We start from the raw sequence: 14,145 nt of genomic DNA, 5'->3' as shown, positions 1-14,145 counted from the left end.
AAAAGACAAGTATATAATGAAAGAAACATAATTTATTCAGCAAATCCATACTGAGCAAACACGAAAATCAATCAAGCTGTATATCATAAGAGAGTGCAGCAACACAGGACTTGCATCAGTGTGTGGACAATGTAAAGAGATAATCTGAGGAGGGGATAAGGAGAAAACAGGCAGGCACAGGATTTTGACAGCAGAATGAAGACAAGTCTAGAGACCTGAAAGCCATGCCATAGCCCAGATGGAGAGTGGCGGGGTCTGGGAGAATATATCATGGATGCAGAGCTGAGGAGGAAGAAGTGGAAAACACGAAAACGAGATGCAGTGACGTGTGTACGTGTGTGTGTGTGTGTGTGTGTGTGTGTGTGTGTGTGTGTGTGTGTGTGTGTGTATACTAGAAATGAGAGGTAAATAAGCTGTGATTCCTGGTTAGTGTTGAGGTGACTTAGGGTGACAGTCACAAAGCCTAACAGAGAAAAAAGCAGTCAGGCACCTAAGAGAAAAACTGCAAATATAGACTGTCTCCTATATTTGCACCAAATCCTCCAGTCTTCTCAATATGCTTTACTTTATACGTTTTAACTTTTGTGAGTTAGATTATCCTCAAAAATCAATATCTCTGAAATCCAACCCTCTAACAATCTCTTTATCCATTATTCAATAGTGTCTTCATATTTTTTATTGCTTCTCTACTCAGACATTAAGACTATGAAGTTAGGGAATTCTTCATATCTACATAACAATGACTTACATATAATATTTAATTAGTAAAAGTGTGCTGTTTCATTCATATGGAATTGGTATGACTCAATCCAACAGCAGGACTGTGATTCATTTGGACTAGCCTGTGTAGCCCCTTGGGCTTGGCTTCCAAGTTCCTCTGGGCACCTCAGCAGCATACATGATGATTCACCAATTGTGTGTTGTCCCTGTACTGTTGACACCTTCCCTAAAGGAAACCTGACCAGCTCACATGGCAACTGGACTCAGCTGCTTCTCTTTCTCTACAGCCTGCCCAAGTGATTCCTCCAGACAGCAGATATACTACACATATATCCAACTTTCTGACTTTTCAAAAAATCCTTAAATGCTAATGTTTCCTCTCTTCTTATATATACTTTCATATTTAAATATATATATATTTAAATATATATATATATATTTTTTAATGTCATTTTCATTTTCTCTAAATAAAAGAGACAAGAGACAAAAGAAGTATCCTATCTTTCTTCTTCATTAACATTTTCCCCTACATTTTAGTCACTTATTCTCAAGGAGCCTTTTGAAATTCTAGGACTTCTGGAAAGATTGTTGTACAGATATTGATTTTATATTCTTTTTAAAATACCCAGGCTCTGGAATGTGACAATTTTATGTCTAATTCAATGAGATTCAAATAATCCTGTTTCACACTGCCTTTAGGATGACTAGTTAGCAGTTGAAAAGTTCTTACCTATTCCAGAGGCTGGTGTGAAGGAATGAATTCTGTTAACGGTAGGAAAATCCAGGGATTGGAAATATCTGAAAGAAGACTGTCCTATCTCCCAGAGGAAAATATCAATGGAATTCTGATCTCCTATAACAATAGAGTAATAATCAAATCTTGAAGTAAAAGTTACAGAAAGAAAATGGCAAAATTGCCCAGTAAGACTATAACAAAATGGTAATTCTAAGAAACAAATTTCATATGAATCCATTTAGTTCAACAAAAACATAACTTTTCAGATGTTTCAAATGTCTTTGCATTTACCACACAAAGAATATATAATAATAGTTAGTTAGTTAGTTAGTTAGCTATTGTCCATGACCCAACCATAAAGAAAGAAAAGAAGCAAAATATTTTCTTTTTTTTAACATTGTTGAAATTTTATCTAAATTTTTGGTAAGCAAAAGAAATCATATGCTTATTTAGAAAACATTTTTGAAACAATATTGTCAAAAGTTGCTGAACACTTTTTATTAGTACTATAAATTATTAATGACACCCCAAACATATTCAGATAAAAAGTTACCTGTTTGCACTTGTCTATGAAATCTTCATAGATCATTCTATTCTACCAACCACCCCTTATTTTATTTTAACATAACTTTAAATTGGTGGTTCAGGGCACTACAAGAGTACTGGCATAATGCGTATTTTTTCCTCAAATTGCATTTATACCTGATAATTAACATTATCCCTCAAGAAATAGTCTATGGATTACCTAAAAAATTGTTACAAGAGCATTTTCATATATAACAAACATTATGAAGGCTAGACAATTTGGGTAATAACTATAGTTGCATTATAAACACCATGTCATCTTACCTAAAAAGGTATTTTTGGCAAAAATTAAGTAAATATCATCTCCTGAAGACAAAGCTTCAATTTGTGTCGTTCTACTGACTGGCACTTCTTCAAAGTAAATAAATGTGCTGCCAGACCATCTGAATAAAAGGACATGTAGCCTGACATTAGCCTTGGAAATTGCTAAGAACAAAGAGTTGCCTCTGTTGAATAAGGCTATGGTCAAAACACCCCGGACAGGAAGATTCTGTTGCAATGCAAAGCTCTGTCCATTCCATCTGAAGACCTGTAGGAAATGTTCAAATATAAAAACCTTCATGACTAGGAATTTAGCACTAGGAAGAATTTAGCCAATGTCACATGTCTATTCTCCTGTATCCTTTTATTTAGTTAGGATGATACTTTTATTAAGTGGGAAAGTACCAAGCCTAATGCCTTCTCCCCTTTTTTATCTCTGTGTGTGTACACATGCATGCAGAATAAATGAAAGATAAATTATTTGAAAATAAATCTTAGAAGTGAGTACAAGATCTTCTGATGCTGCACATCATTTCCAACGTCTTGATCAACAGCATATAGAGAAATGCCAACTGTAATAATTTTGTGGAGAAAGAAATGCCAGCTATGGAGGGAATAACTAAACCTTATGAAGGCTGAGGGGCAGCCATGTGAAAGGAAGGGCTTCTCCAGAAGGACACTCCTCCGCTGCAGCAGGAGGGAGGGGCAACACTGGCTTTTAAGTGGGATTTTAAATTTGGTGCTGGGAAAATAAGTAATCTCCCTCTAGTGACTTTCATTTCACTGAGGTCATTAGTTGAAAATGAGGTGATAAGAAGCATGTACAGAAGTACGAGAGACAAAAATTATCAATTAAGCATTAAGGAGATTATAAGATGTAGTGTGCTAGAAAAATGTGAAATTTAGCATTAGTCAGTTTACAACAAAATCTCTTGACCTCTTCCCTTTCAGAAGTCAACAGCAGAGACCAAATTTAATGATGAAACATTGAAAACATTCCCAGTAAAAACAGAAGCTAATGCATAGAACAATGCTTTGAACATAAGAACACATAAAGGTAATCACAATGTGTTCTATTAAAAGGCTCATTTTTTGGGCTGGGGATTTGGCTCAAGCGGTAGCGCGCTCGCCTGGCATGCGTGCGGCCCGGGTTCGATCCTCAGCACCACATACCAACAAAGATGTTGTGTCCGCCGAGAACTAAAAAAAAATAAATATTAAAAATTCTCTCTCTCTCTCTCTCTCTCTCTCTCTCTCTCTCTCTCTCTCTCTCTCTCTCTCTCCCTCTCTCCTCTCTCACTCTCTTTAAAAAAAAAGGCTCATTTTAAAAAATAGAGTATTGATTTTAGGTAGACACCAGTATTTCCTCTGCAGAATCTCAAAATTAGGTAAAGAAAACATACAAATCAGAAGCCCATGAATTAGCACGAAGACTGTTGTTTAAAAACATTTTCATTTGAAAATAATCATTTTCATCTGTAATATACGCATTAAGTAAGACTTAATGTTTAAAGAACAGCTATTTGCTTGAAAAAAACGCACCTTAAAATAGCAACTTATTCTTCATTGCATCAAACTACATATAATCTTTTCCCAGTACCAATTTTAGTTAAGTACTTATTCATGTTATTACATATTAATAACTGTTACTAACTTTCTTGGGGGTCTAAGTTATGTAACCTTGGCTCATCCTGTAAAACAAAACAAACCTACCCACCTTATCAGTGTCCTCCACACTTGTGGATTTCACCACACAAGAAGCTGGCCTCTCCTGTATGTTTGTAAGGTCCTGAGGGGCACTCTGAGATGCTGCCATTGTAGGCATGCCTCTTCTTGGGTGCATCCGATGGCAGGATGTTTGAAACATATGGTTTGGAAATAGTATTGGACCTCGAAAAAGTTGGGTGGTGCTTATTTATTAGAGGGGTTGCAGGAGCACTTGCAGTCTAATGAGAAAAAGTGTCTATATGCAATTTCAAGATAAAAACCACTTATTTTATACAAGATTTGAAGACTCTTCTAAGATATTGCATAAGAAAATACTTACTTGCTCCCACTTTTTCTTACTACATTGAAAAAAAAACCTTTATTTTCTTTTTGTCCAGGTTTTGTGATATTTGGCAGGATTCATAAAAAGAAGAAAGTCATCTTACTTTGGTACAGAGAGTTGAATATTCACTTCCAAGTTTTCCTTCTCTTACTTTCCCTCTAAAACCTTATCTAATACTCTAGGCATGGAGGTATATGCCTAGAATCCCAGCAACTCAGGAGGCTGAGACAAAAGGATCACAAATTTAAGGCCAGTTTCAGCAACTAAGCAAAATCATCTCAAAAATTTGTTTTAAAAAAGAGAGGGTAATAGGGAAGGTAACTCAGTGGTAAAGCACTCCTAGGTTCAATCCCTAGTACCAAAAACTTTAAAAATAAATAAAAACAAAAATTTAAGCAGTAATAAAAGTTGTCATTATAATCTGAAATGAATCACTCAGGACTACTTTTACAAAATCCTCAAAGAAACAAATATTCCTGTTTCACAACATAGGAAACTTAAACTAAAATATACTCAGGATCAATAATCACAACTAAGACATACATTCAATTCTTTATGACTCAGCTAGTGTTGCATAATTACCAACATTTCAGAAGTATAATGAAAGCAGTACTAAGATGGAATTTTATAACTATGAGTACATACATTTAAAAAATCACCACAGCAAACACAAAAAAATCTAATGATATTTCTCAGGGCATTAGAAAAACAGGAGCAAACCAAATCCAAAATCAGTAGCAGGAAATAAAACATAAATATCAGAACAGGAAATAAATGAATAGAAAGAATAGAAAAGATCAATTAAACTAAAAGGTGGTTCTTTGAAAAGATAAACAAAATTGACAAATACTTAGCTAAACAAACCAAAAAAAAGAAAGAAAGAAAACCCAAAGAAATAAAGAGATGAAAAAAGGATAATATGACACATATCACTGAAATTCATAAGATCATTATCAATATTGAGTAAAACTATATACCAATACACTGGAAATTCTAAAAGAAGTTAACAAATTTCTGGGCCCAGATGACCTACCACAATCAAACCAATAGGACATAAAAAATCTAAATAGATCAATAATAAGCAATGAGATTGAAGCAGTAATAAAGAGTTTCCCAACAAAAAAGTATAAGAACCAGACAGATTCATTGATGAATTTTACCAGATTTTTAAAGAACTACCACCAATGCTCCTCAAACTATTCCATGAATTAAAATGGAAAGCAACTCTTTCAAACTCATTTTGCAATGTATCACCCTGTTACCAAAACTTGATGAGGATACAACAACAACAACAACAAAAAACTATAGACCAATGTCCCTGATGAACATAGATGATATATATCCTCAATAAAATACTTTCAAATGGAATTCAACAGCACATTGAAAAGAGCATATATCATGATCAAGTTGGTTTCATTCCTATGATGCAATGATGGCTCAATATATATGAATCAATAAATGTAATACAGCACATAAATAGAATCAAGAGTAAACATCACATGATCATCTCAATAGATGCAGAAAAAGTCCTTGGTAAAATTCGACAGTCCTTCATGATTAAGTTCTGAATAATCAGATATAGAAAGAAGATACCTTATTATAATAAAACCTATATATGATAAACCTATATCCATCATCATTCTGAATGGGGAAAAACTGAAGGCATTTCCTCTAAAATCAGAAAATAGAGTTTCTATTCTCAACCTTTTCATTCAGTACATTGCTTGAAATTTTAGCCAGAGCAATTAGGTAAGAAAAATATATAAAGTGATATAAATATGAGAAGAGGAAGTTGAATTGTCCCTATTTCCAGATAATACAATTATATTCTGAGAAAATCCTAAAGATTCCACCAAAGGACTCAAAACTGATAAATAAATTCAGCAAAGTAGTAGGGATACAATATCAATATACAAAAATCAATAGCTTTTCTATACATCAGTAATGAATGGACTGAGAAAGAAATCAGTGTTTCTTGAACGAGGAGGCGAAAGATTGCTACAGTGAAAACTGGAAAGTAGTGAAGAAAGATATAAGAGAGTAGAAAATGTAAAGATCTTCCATGTTCATGGATTGGAAAAATTAATATTGTTAAGACAGCCATAGTACTGAAAGTGATCTATGGATTCAATGCAATCACAATCAAAATACTAATGACATCTTTCACAGTTCTTCACAGAAATAGAAAAAAAAATCCTAAAATTCATCTGGAATGAACAAAGACCACAAATAATCAAAATCATTCTGAGCAAAAGGACTAAGGATATAGGCATTGTAATCGTTTATTTTAAAATATACTATAGAGACCCTCATCAGTATATAAAATATGAAGATGTGAATTTGGTGTCAACATACCTTAAAGATATGATAAATTGTGGTATAAAGGTGTATTAAGAATTGTAATGCAAAAAATAAATAAGCAAATGACTAAACAAGCAAATAAATAAAGTATACTACAGAGCTATTTTAATTTAAAAAACCTGGTATAGATATAAAAACAGATATACATGGATACAACAAAAAGAATATAAAGGGGCTGGAGTTATGGCTTAGCAGCAGAGTACTTGCCTAGCACATGTGGGTTCGATCCTCACTACCACATTAAAATAAAGGTATTGTGTCCAACTACTACTAAAAAAATAAATATTAAAAAGAGAGAATATAAACATAAATAAGATATATCTTCCTATTTATAGATAATACAATTATCATTACAATTTCTTCTCCCTCCCTCCCTCCTCCCCCTCCCCCCGTCTCTCTCTCTCTCTCTCTCTCTCTCTCTCTCTCTCTCTCTCTCTCTATATATATATATATATATATATATATATATATATATATATATATATATATGAATTGAGGACCCAGAAATAAACCCATGTATCTTCAGACAGCTGATCTCAATAAAGTGCCAAAAATCATATACTGGAGAAAAGCCTTTTCAACAAATTGTACTGAGACAACTGGATATCCACATGCAGATGACTGAAACTAGATTTCAATCACCTGAAAAAAATCAACTCAAAATGGATCAAAATCTTAATTTAAGACATAAAACTTTGAAACTACTGGAAAAAAAACATATAGGAAACACTTCAAAATACTGGGACTGGCAATGATTTCCTGAATAGTACTCTGATATCTCAGGAAACAAAAGCAACAATTGACAAATAGGATTACAATAAATCAAAACTCCTGCACAGCAAAGGAAACCACCAAGAGAGTGAAGAGAAAAATCTATAGAATGGGGAAAAATCTTTGCCAGCTATTCATCTGACAGAGAATTAATCTTCAGAAAGAACAAATATTCCAATCAGTAACTGGACCAATGATCTGAACAGACATTTCTCAAAAGAATACAAATACAAGACAACAAATATATGTAAAAATAATATCTTTAGCCTTAATAAATCACAAAAAACTACATGGAGATTCCTGTCACCCTATTCAGAATGGCTCTTGTCATATAAATAAACAAACCAAAGCAAAAGCAAAAAATAAAATAACAAATGCTAGTTGAAATGTGGAAAAAATATGAATCTGTATAAACTGTTGATGAAAATGTAAATTAGTACAGCTGGTATGGAAAACCATTTACAGATTCTTCAAAAAACTAAAAATAGACTTACCATAAAATCCAACTAGAGCTGGGGATAGTGGTGCATACCTGTAATCCCAGGAGTTTGGGAGGCTGAAGAAGGAGCACCAAAAGTTCAAGGCCAGCCTCAGCAACTAAGCAAGGCCCTAGCAACTGAGTGAGACCCTGTCTCAAAGTAAAAATAAATAGACAGGTGATGTCAATGACTAAGTACCCCTGGCTTCAATCCCTAGTTCTCCCCTCCCACCACCACCACAAAAAAAAAAATCCAAATAGACCATTCCTTAGTGTTTTTTCAAAGGGTAAAAAGTGGGAAGAAGATGAATTGAAGGAGAAAAGAAATTATTGGGAAGGGGGAAGAATATTGTGGAGTGGGGCAAAGAGCAAGAGAAAGTAGAATGGAGGGTAGACATGATCAAAATATGATACATGTATATATGGAAATGTCAGAGTAAAACCCATTACTTTGTATAATATATATTGATAATAATAATAGTAATAAAAATGCACAAGATGATCTTGAAAACAATTAAGAAAACTGTGAAAATATATTGGAGTTTATGTTAGAGGGACTCAGGATGGTCTCTAATGCAAAAATCTGAACAAATTTGGTGTCATGACTCCATAATTAAAACAATCACATACGTTTCATTCTGTGCTTTCATAATGATACTAAGAAAAGAATGCTTCATCATGTTCATGCTAGAGAACAAGACCATTATTTAAAAACACATCCAGTAAAGAGAAATAAATTATCCCATTTTCATATGACCTTTTCTGACTGAATTTAATCTAGGGAGTCAACTTGCTGATATGAGTGCGTTTGTTTTATAGAAATATCTCAACAAACAGTTAAAAGTAATGTTCACATACACTCTTGTCCTTTATCAATTACTGGTTAAGATGCAGACAATAATTGTTGATGGCTAACATTAGAAAATATGATAACATGTTACTGTCAGTTAATGGTAACACAAAAATAATACCTATGAAGTTTTTTTTTTCTCTCTATTTTTTGGAAGCAGAGTCTCCCTATGTTGTACAGGCTGACTCCTGGGCTCAACCAATCCTCATACCTCAGCCTCCAGCGTAGCTGAAACTACAGGCGAGTGCCACCATGCCTGGCTACTATATTCTTGCCAGAGATGTGTCACTAAAACCTAATTAAGGCTCTAGATTTAATAGTCAAATTTCAGGAAATAGAGGGGACAAAGAAACATGTGACAAGAATACATCACCAAATTTTTGAGTAAGACAAACTATAAAACAAATGACCTGGTTTTGTCAACAAACCAATTGCAAATAATAAAAAAATTAGGACAGGAATAAATTTCAAAAGCATTCTCTTACAAAAAACAAGGGTTTTATAGCAAATCACAATGTAATTTCAATGACATTGAAAACAAAGCACTGTGTGTCAAAATTTGATATAGCTAAAGCAGAGCATAGCAAATATACATTCTTAAATGTTTATTTAAAATAAACGTTCAATAAATGAAATAAATCATGATAATGTAGGGACTTCTCTAGGAAGGCAAAGATAGTACCAATAAATATTAATGCAATATGTCTTGATAACATTAAAGAAAAACTATATTCCACAAATTAAAACTCATATCTGATAATCCAAATATTAATTAAGTAGCATGCATTCTGCATGAAAAGCCTAACAATAGTAACAATTAATAATGATGAACAGGTGGATAGGACTTTATGTTTAAAGAATTTTTCATGAACAGAGCAGGGAGGAAGAGCAGGAAGAAAAGACTAACATTAAACAGAGACATGAGATGGGAGGGAAAGGGAGAGAAAAGGGAAATTGCATGGAAATGAAGGGAGACCCTCATTGTTATACAAAATTACATATAAGAGGTTGTGAGGGGAATGGGAAAATAAACAAGGAGAGTAATGAATTACAGAAGATGGGGTAGAGAGAGAAGATGGGAGGGGAGGGGAGCGGGGATAGTAGGGGATAGGAAAGGTAGCAGAATACAACAATTACTAATTGGGCATTATGTAAAATTGTGGATGTGTAACCGACTTGATTCTGCAATATGCATTTGGGGTAAAATTGGGAGTTCATAACCCACTTCAATCTAATGTATGAAATATAATATGTCAAGAGCTTTGTAATGTTGTGAACAACCAATAAAAAAATGGATGAAAAAAAAAGAATTTTTCATAGGCCCATTTTACTTCTTAGAATATCTTTTTGAAGGAGTTATCAACAGTTATAATTCTAAGCCCTTCTTATTTGAGTAACGCCAGCATTTACTCTATAGATATAAAGAAATATAAGCAATGTTATCACTCGAATTCACATCCAAGGAGCCAGGTGATCAGAGATTTGAATAACTTGCACAAAGATACACAGGTTATACATGGTAAAACTAAAACCAATATCTATTTAAAGACTTTCTGTAATACTTGTGGTTTTTCTTTTTTATGCTGCTATTTCATTTTAAGATAGAATCCCCTAATAAATAAATATATATATACATACACACAATTAAGTTAGAAGAACAGGTGGAAAATTCATATGGCAGCACAATAAATAATATGACCAGAGTGCCAAGCATGGTGGCACATGCCTTCAATCCTAGCTATGGAGGAGGCTGAGGCAGGAGGATCACAAGTTCAAGGCCAACTTGGGCAATATAGGGAGACCATGCCTCAAAATAAAGCAATTCTTACAAGGGCTGGGGATGTAGCTCAGTGAAGAGCACCCTTAAATTCAATCCCTAATACTGGGAGAATATTTATTTATTTATATGGAGAGTATTTCAAATAATGATTTTTCCAGACATCTTGTCATCCTCTGCACTAGTTAACCCATCTTCTCTAAAGTTCTAAATAGGAATCACTACAAGTCAAAGTGAAACACTAAGACAAGTGAAAATTTGAGCCTATTTTAAAAAAACAACTCGATACTAGAGTTTCCAATGATACCAAACAACCTAAGAGCTGAGGACACTTATAGCATTTTGGATTGACCTGTAGACACTGTTAAAAGAAAAAAAAAAAAGCTTTCTTAATCTTATTCAGAGCATTCAGTCATCTGTAAAATCACATACTTCCACTGCTGGAAGGTGTAGTAGCAATCTATATATTCAACACCTTTAAAATGAGGTACAAAGGATTATGAAGTTTGCTTAGGGTTAAATACATACAGAGTGGCAAAGTTAGGAGCAGAAGCCAAGTGCAAGTAACAGTGCTGTTTCTGGAAGGAACACAGAAACCATTTTTTTTCCCAATTTTTGTGCGTAAAGGCAGACGGGGGGGGGGCGGGGGGGCAGGGGGAGCTTACCTCCAGCCCTTCAAAAGGGACAAAGCTGGTCCTGGCAAACCCATCGATGATGTCCTCTTTGGCCAAGGTGGACTCGCTACGCTTCCTCAGCGGGGGTCTGGGCAGGACCAGGCAGAGGACCGGGGCTTCCCATTGTCTTCCTTGTCTGAGCCCGACGACGAAGCGAGCCAGGGCGCCCGAGTCCAGCCGGTCCCCAGACGGACCCAGGAGCGCATCTCCCGGTGTCGCTGCGACCGCAGCTTTTTGCGGAGTCCAAGGCCCGGATCGGGTCCATCCATGGCTCTGCCATGCCAGGGTCCCCGCGCTCACCGCCCGCGCGCCACAGGCTCCGTTTGCACAAAAAAATTGACACCGAGCCCTCCCTCCTGCGGCATAGCGTCCCTCCGCCCCATGCAGACGCTCGCCGCCCGCACCCGCCGCCGAGCCCGCAAAGGTCGAAGCAAAGTGGGGACGAACGCCCCCGCCGCTGCTCACGCAGGAAACTCACCTCTGGGCCGCAAGAAGTCCAAGCAGCACAGCCAGTGGCGGCTGGGACCCGACAGCAGCCAACAGGATCACGTGGGCGGCTGGGGGCCGGCAGCGCTCCGGAGCCCAGGGCGTGCACGCTGGGGCAGCCGGGCCTGCGCACTGGGGTAGCGGGGCGCCGCGCGGGGGACAGGGGGCGAGGGCCGCTCGGGGGCTGCCCTCCGGAGCGCACCACCGGGGGATCCTACACGCGAACCGTGCGTTTTCCCGGGACACTTGCTCCTCGACCCGCCCGAGGAGCCCCAAGGCGTTTCCCCTGGGCGACCCGTGGGGTCGGAGGAGGAGGCTCGGGGCGGGGACACCGCGGGGTGCTCGGGCCTGGGCGTGACCAGGCGCCTCAGAGGAAGCGGGGGTCAGGTCGGGCGAGGCCCTGCAGCGCTCCTGCAAACTTTTCCGCACGTGGCGCCACCGCGCGAGGCAGAGCCTCCCCGCCCGCGCCAGGCGGCCTCCAGTGCAGCCAGGGGCCCGGGCGGCCGCGAACTTGACCCATGGGAGCCGCTGCCGCTGAGGGCTTTCACCGCGTCTCTGCGCCGGAAAGCAGCTGGTGCTTGTGGAGAGTTGTCCTGAGGAGCCCAGGGATGCAGGACCACCGCCCTCCAATGGGTTGGGATCCCGCGGGCCATCACCAGCCCCTTGGCACCTCATTGTCCCTGCAAGCAGAACCCCACCGCCTGTCACCCTATCGCCCTGGACAGCCCACTTGGGGAGGAAGGGAAGGGAAGTGACCCGGTCTCCGGGCTCTGTGTAGGACCCTTCTTAATTTAGAATTCCGACTTATGTGTTCATTAGTTCTATGGGAAAGAGGTGGAAGGAAACAGCGGGGACCGAGTTTTCTCGGATACACCCCGGACTGACTGGCTGCTTTTCTTTTTTCCTTTATCCCCCACGCTGCCCCTCCCTTTCTCATTTCAGTTTTACTTACCATAACACACTTTGATTTGTAAACATATCACATGCCTGAAAGAGCTAATGCAAATAGCATGCTACATTTCTTCAGAGAATTTATTTAAAATAGCTTCACAGATAAAGAAATTTGGAAATTTAATGATCACCAAGTTAACACTAATACTTACATTTAAATTAAGAGCTAAGAATGTTTGTGTTTACTATAAACTGAACATTTAATGGCACATAGAAAATGTAATATTCAATTAAAACCTAAGTTGTCCTGGTTGGACATATTTATTTCGAAGTCCAACACTGAATGGCTGTTCACTTTTCTCTATTGCCAATTTGTCTGCTTCAGTAGGTTCTGTATCTGGAATTTCAAATCTAAGAAGAAAACCAAAAGGAAAGGAATTTGTTGATACATAAATAAAAAAAACATTTTAAATACAACAGAGAAAACTAATCAACTGAAGATTCCAGTTTCCTATCATTTTATAGAACATACAAATTCTATAAAATCTTTTCTACAGTACTGCATACATAGAACTACAAAAAAATTGCCTTCAGCTATATGATGCTTAATTAAGAGAAGCAAGGGCTGCCATCCAATTATTTTTCTCTTCTTCAGACTTAGCAGCAAATATGATACTGTTGTCATTTGGGGGTACTAGTGCAAAGGCATGTCTGCCCCACAAGTATCTTCCTCATCACAGATTTCTACTCTCCACATAAAAGAAAACTTTTTTTTTTTAATCTATAGTCTGCACTACTGTAATCTGGAAGCTGGTCTGGTCATGATTAAGTTTACTTCTGATCATTAAGCCATCAAAGAAAAAAATATGTCTTTCTTCTTAGCACCAGTTCTTGTCATTTGTCCTTCCATTATGAATTCATTGCAGCACTGTGCATATCTTTGCTTATCCATCCATCTATTTTTCCCAATTTCTGTCATTTTTCTGTTGGTCCAGTTCTTTCTAATTAATTGATGATTATAAAAAGGGCAAACTGGATCTCTAATTAAAAAAAAAGATAAGAATTTAAGTTTAATCAATAATTGCACAATCCCAATTTCTAATTGCCTCAAGGGCAAACTTTCAAATCAAGTTGCAAAAATATTGCATTGGGCTAATGGTGTTATTCAGTGGTACAGAACGAGTTATCGGTATAAATAAAACCATACGTATAATACACAGACTTTTAAAAGAAAAAAAATAAATAACAAAATACTAAATTTTATAAACAAAATTTATGTTCCTTTAACTTTGTCACTAATACATATATGCCCTGTTTCAATGCTGTGAAAAAGAACTACTACAGACTCTATATTTCAAAATTCCTATTACCCTAAGTAGTAAAATTACAAAGAAACTTAAACTCTTGTATTGATTATAAAAATAATTAAACACATTTTAGGTGTATTAGCTGTGAAAGAGCTAATAAAAAGTAAAACAAACAGAAAATTGAAAGAAAAGCACAAC

Source organism: Ictidomys tridecemlineatus, unplaced genomic scaffold, assembly GCF_052094955.1.
Source record: "Ictidomys tridecemlineatus isolate mIctTri1 unplaced genomic scaffold, mIctTri1.hap1 Scaffold_88, whole genome shotgun sequence".
NCBI lineage: Eukaryota > Metazoa > Chordata > Mammalia > Rodentia > Sciuridae > Ictidomys > Ictidomys tridecemlineatus.
The sequence above is the reverse complement of the archived record's forward strand: the minus strand, read 5'-3'. Positions refer to the sequence as shown.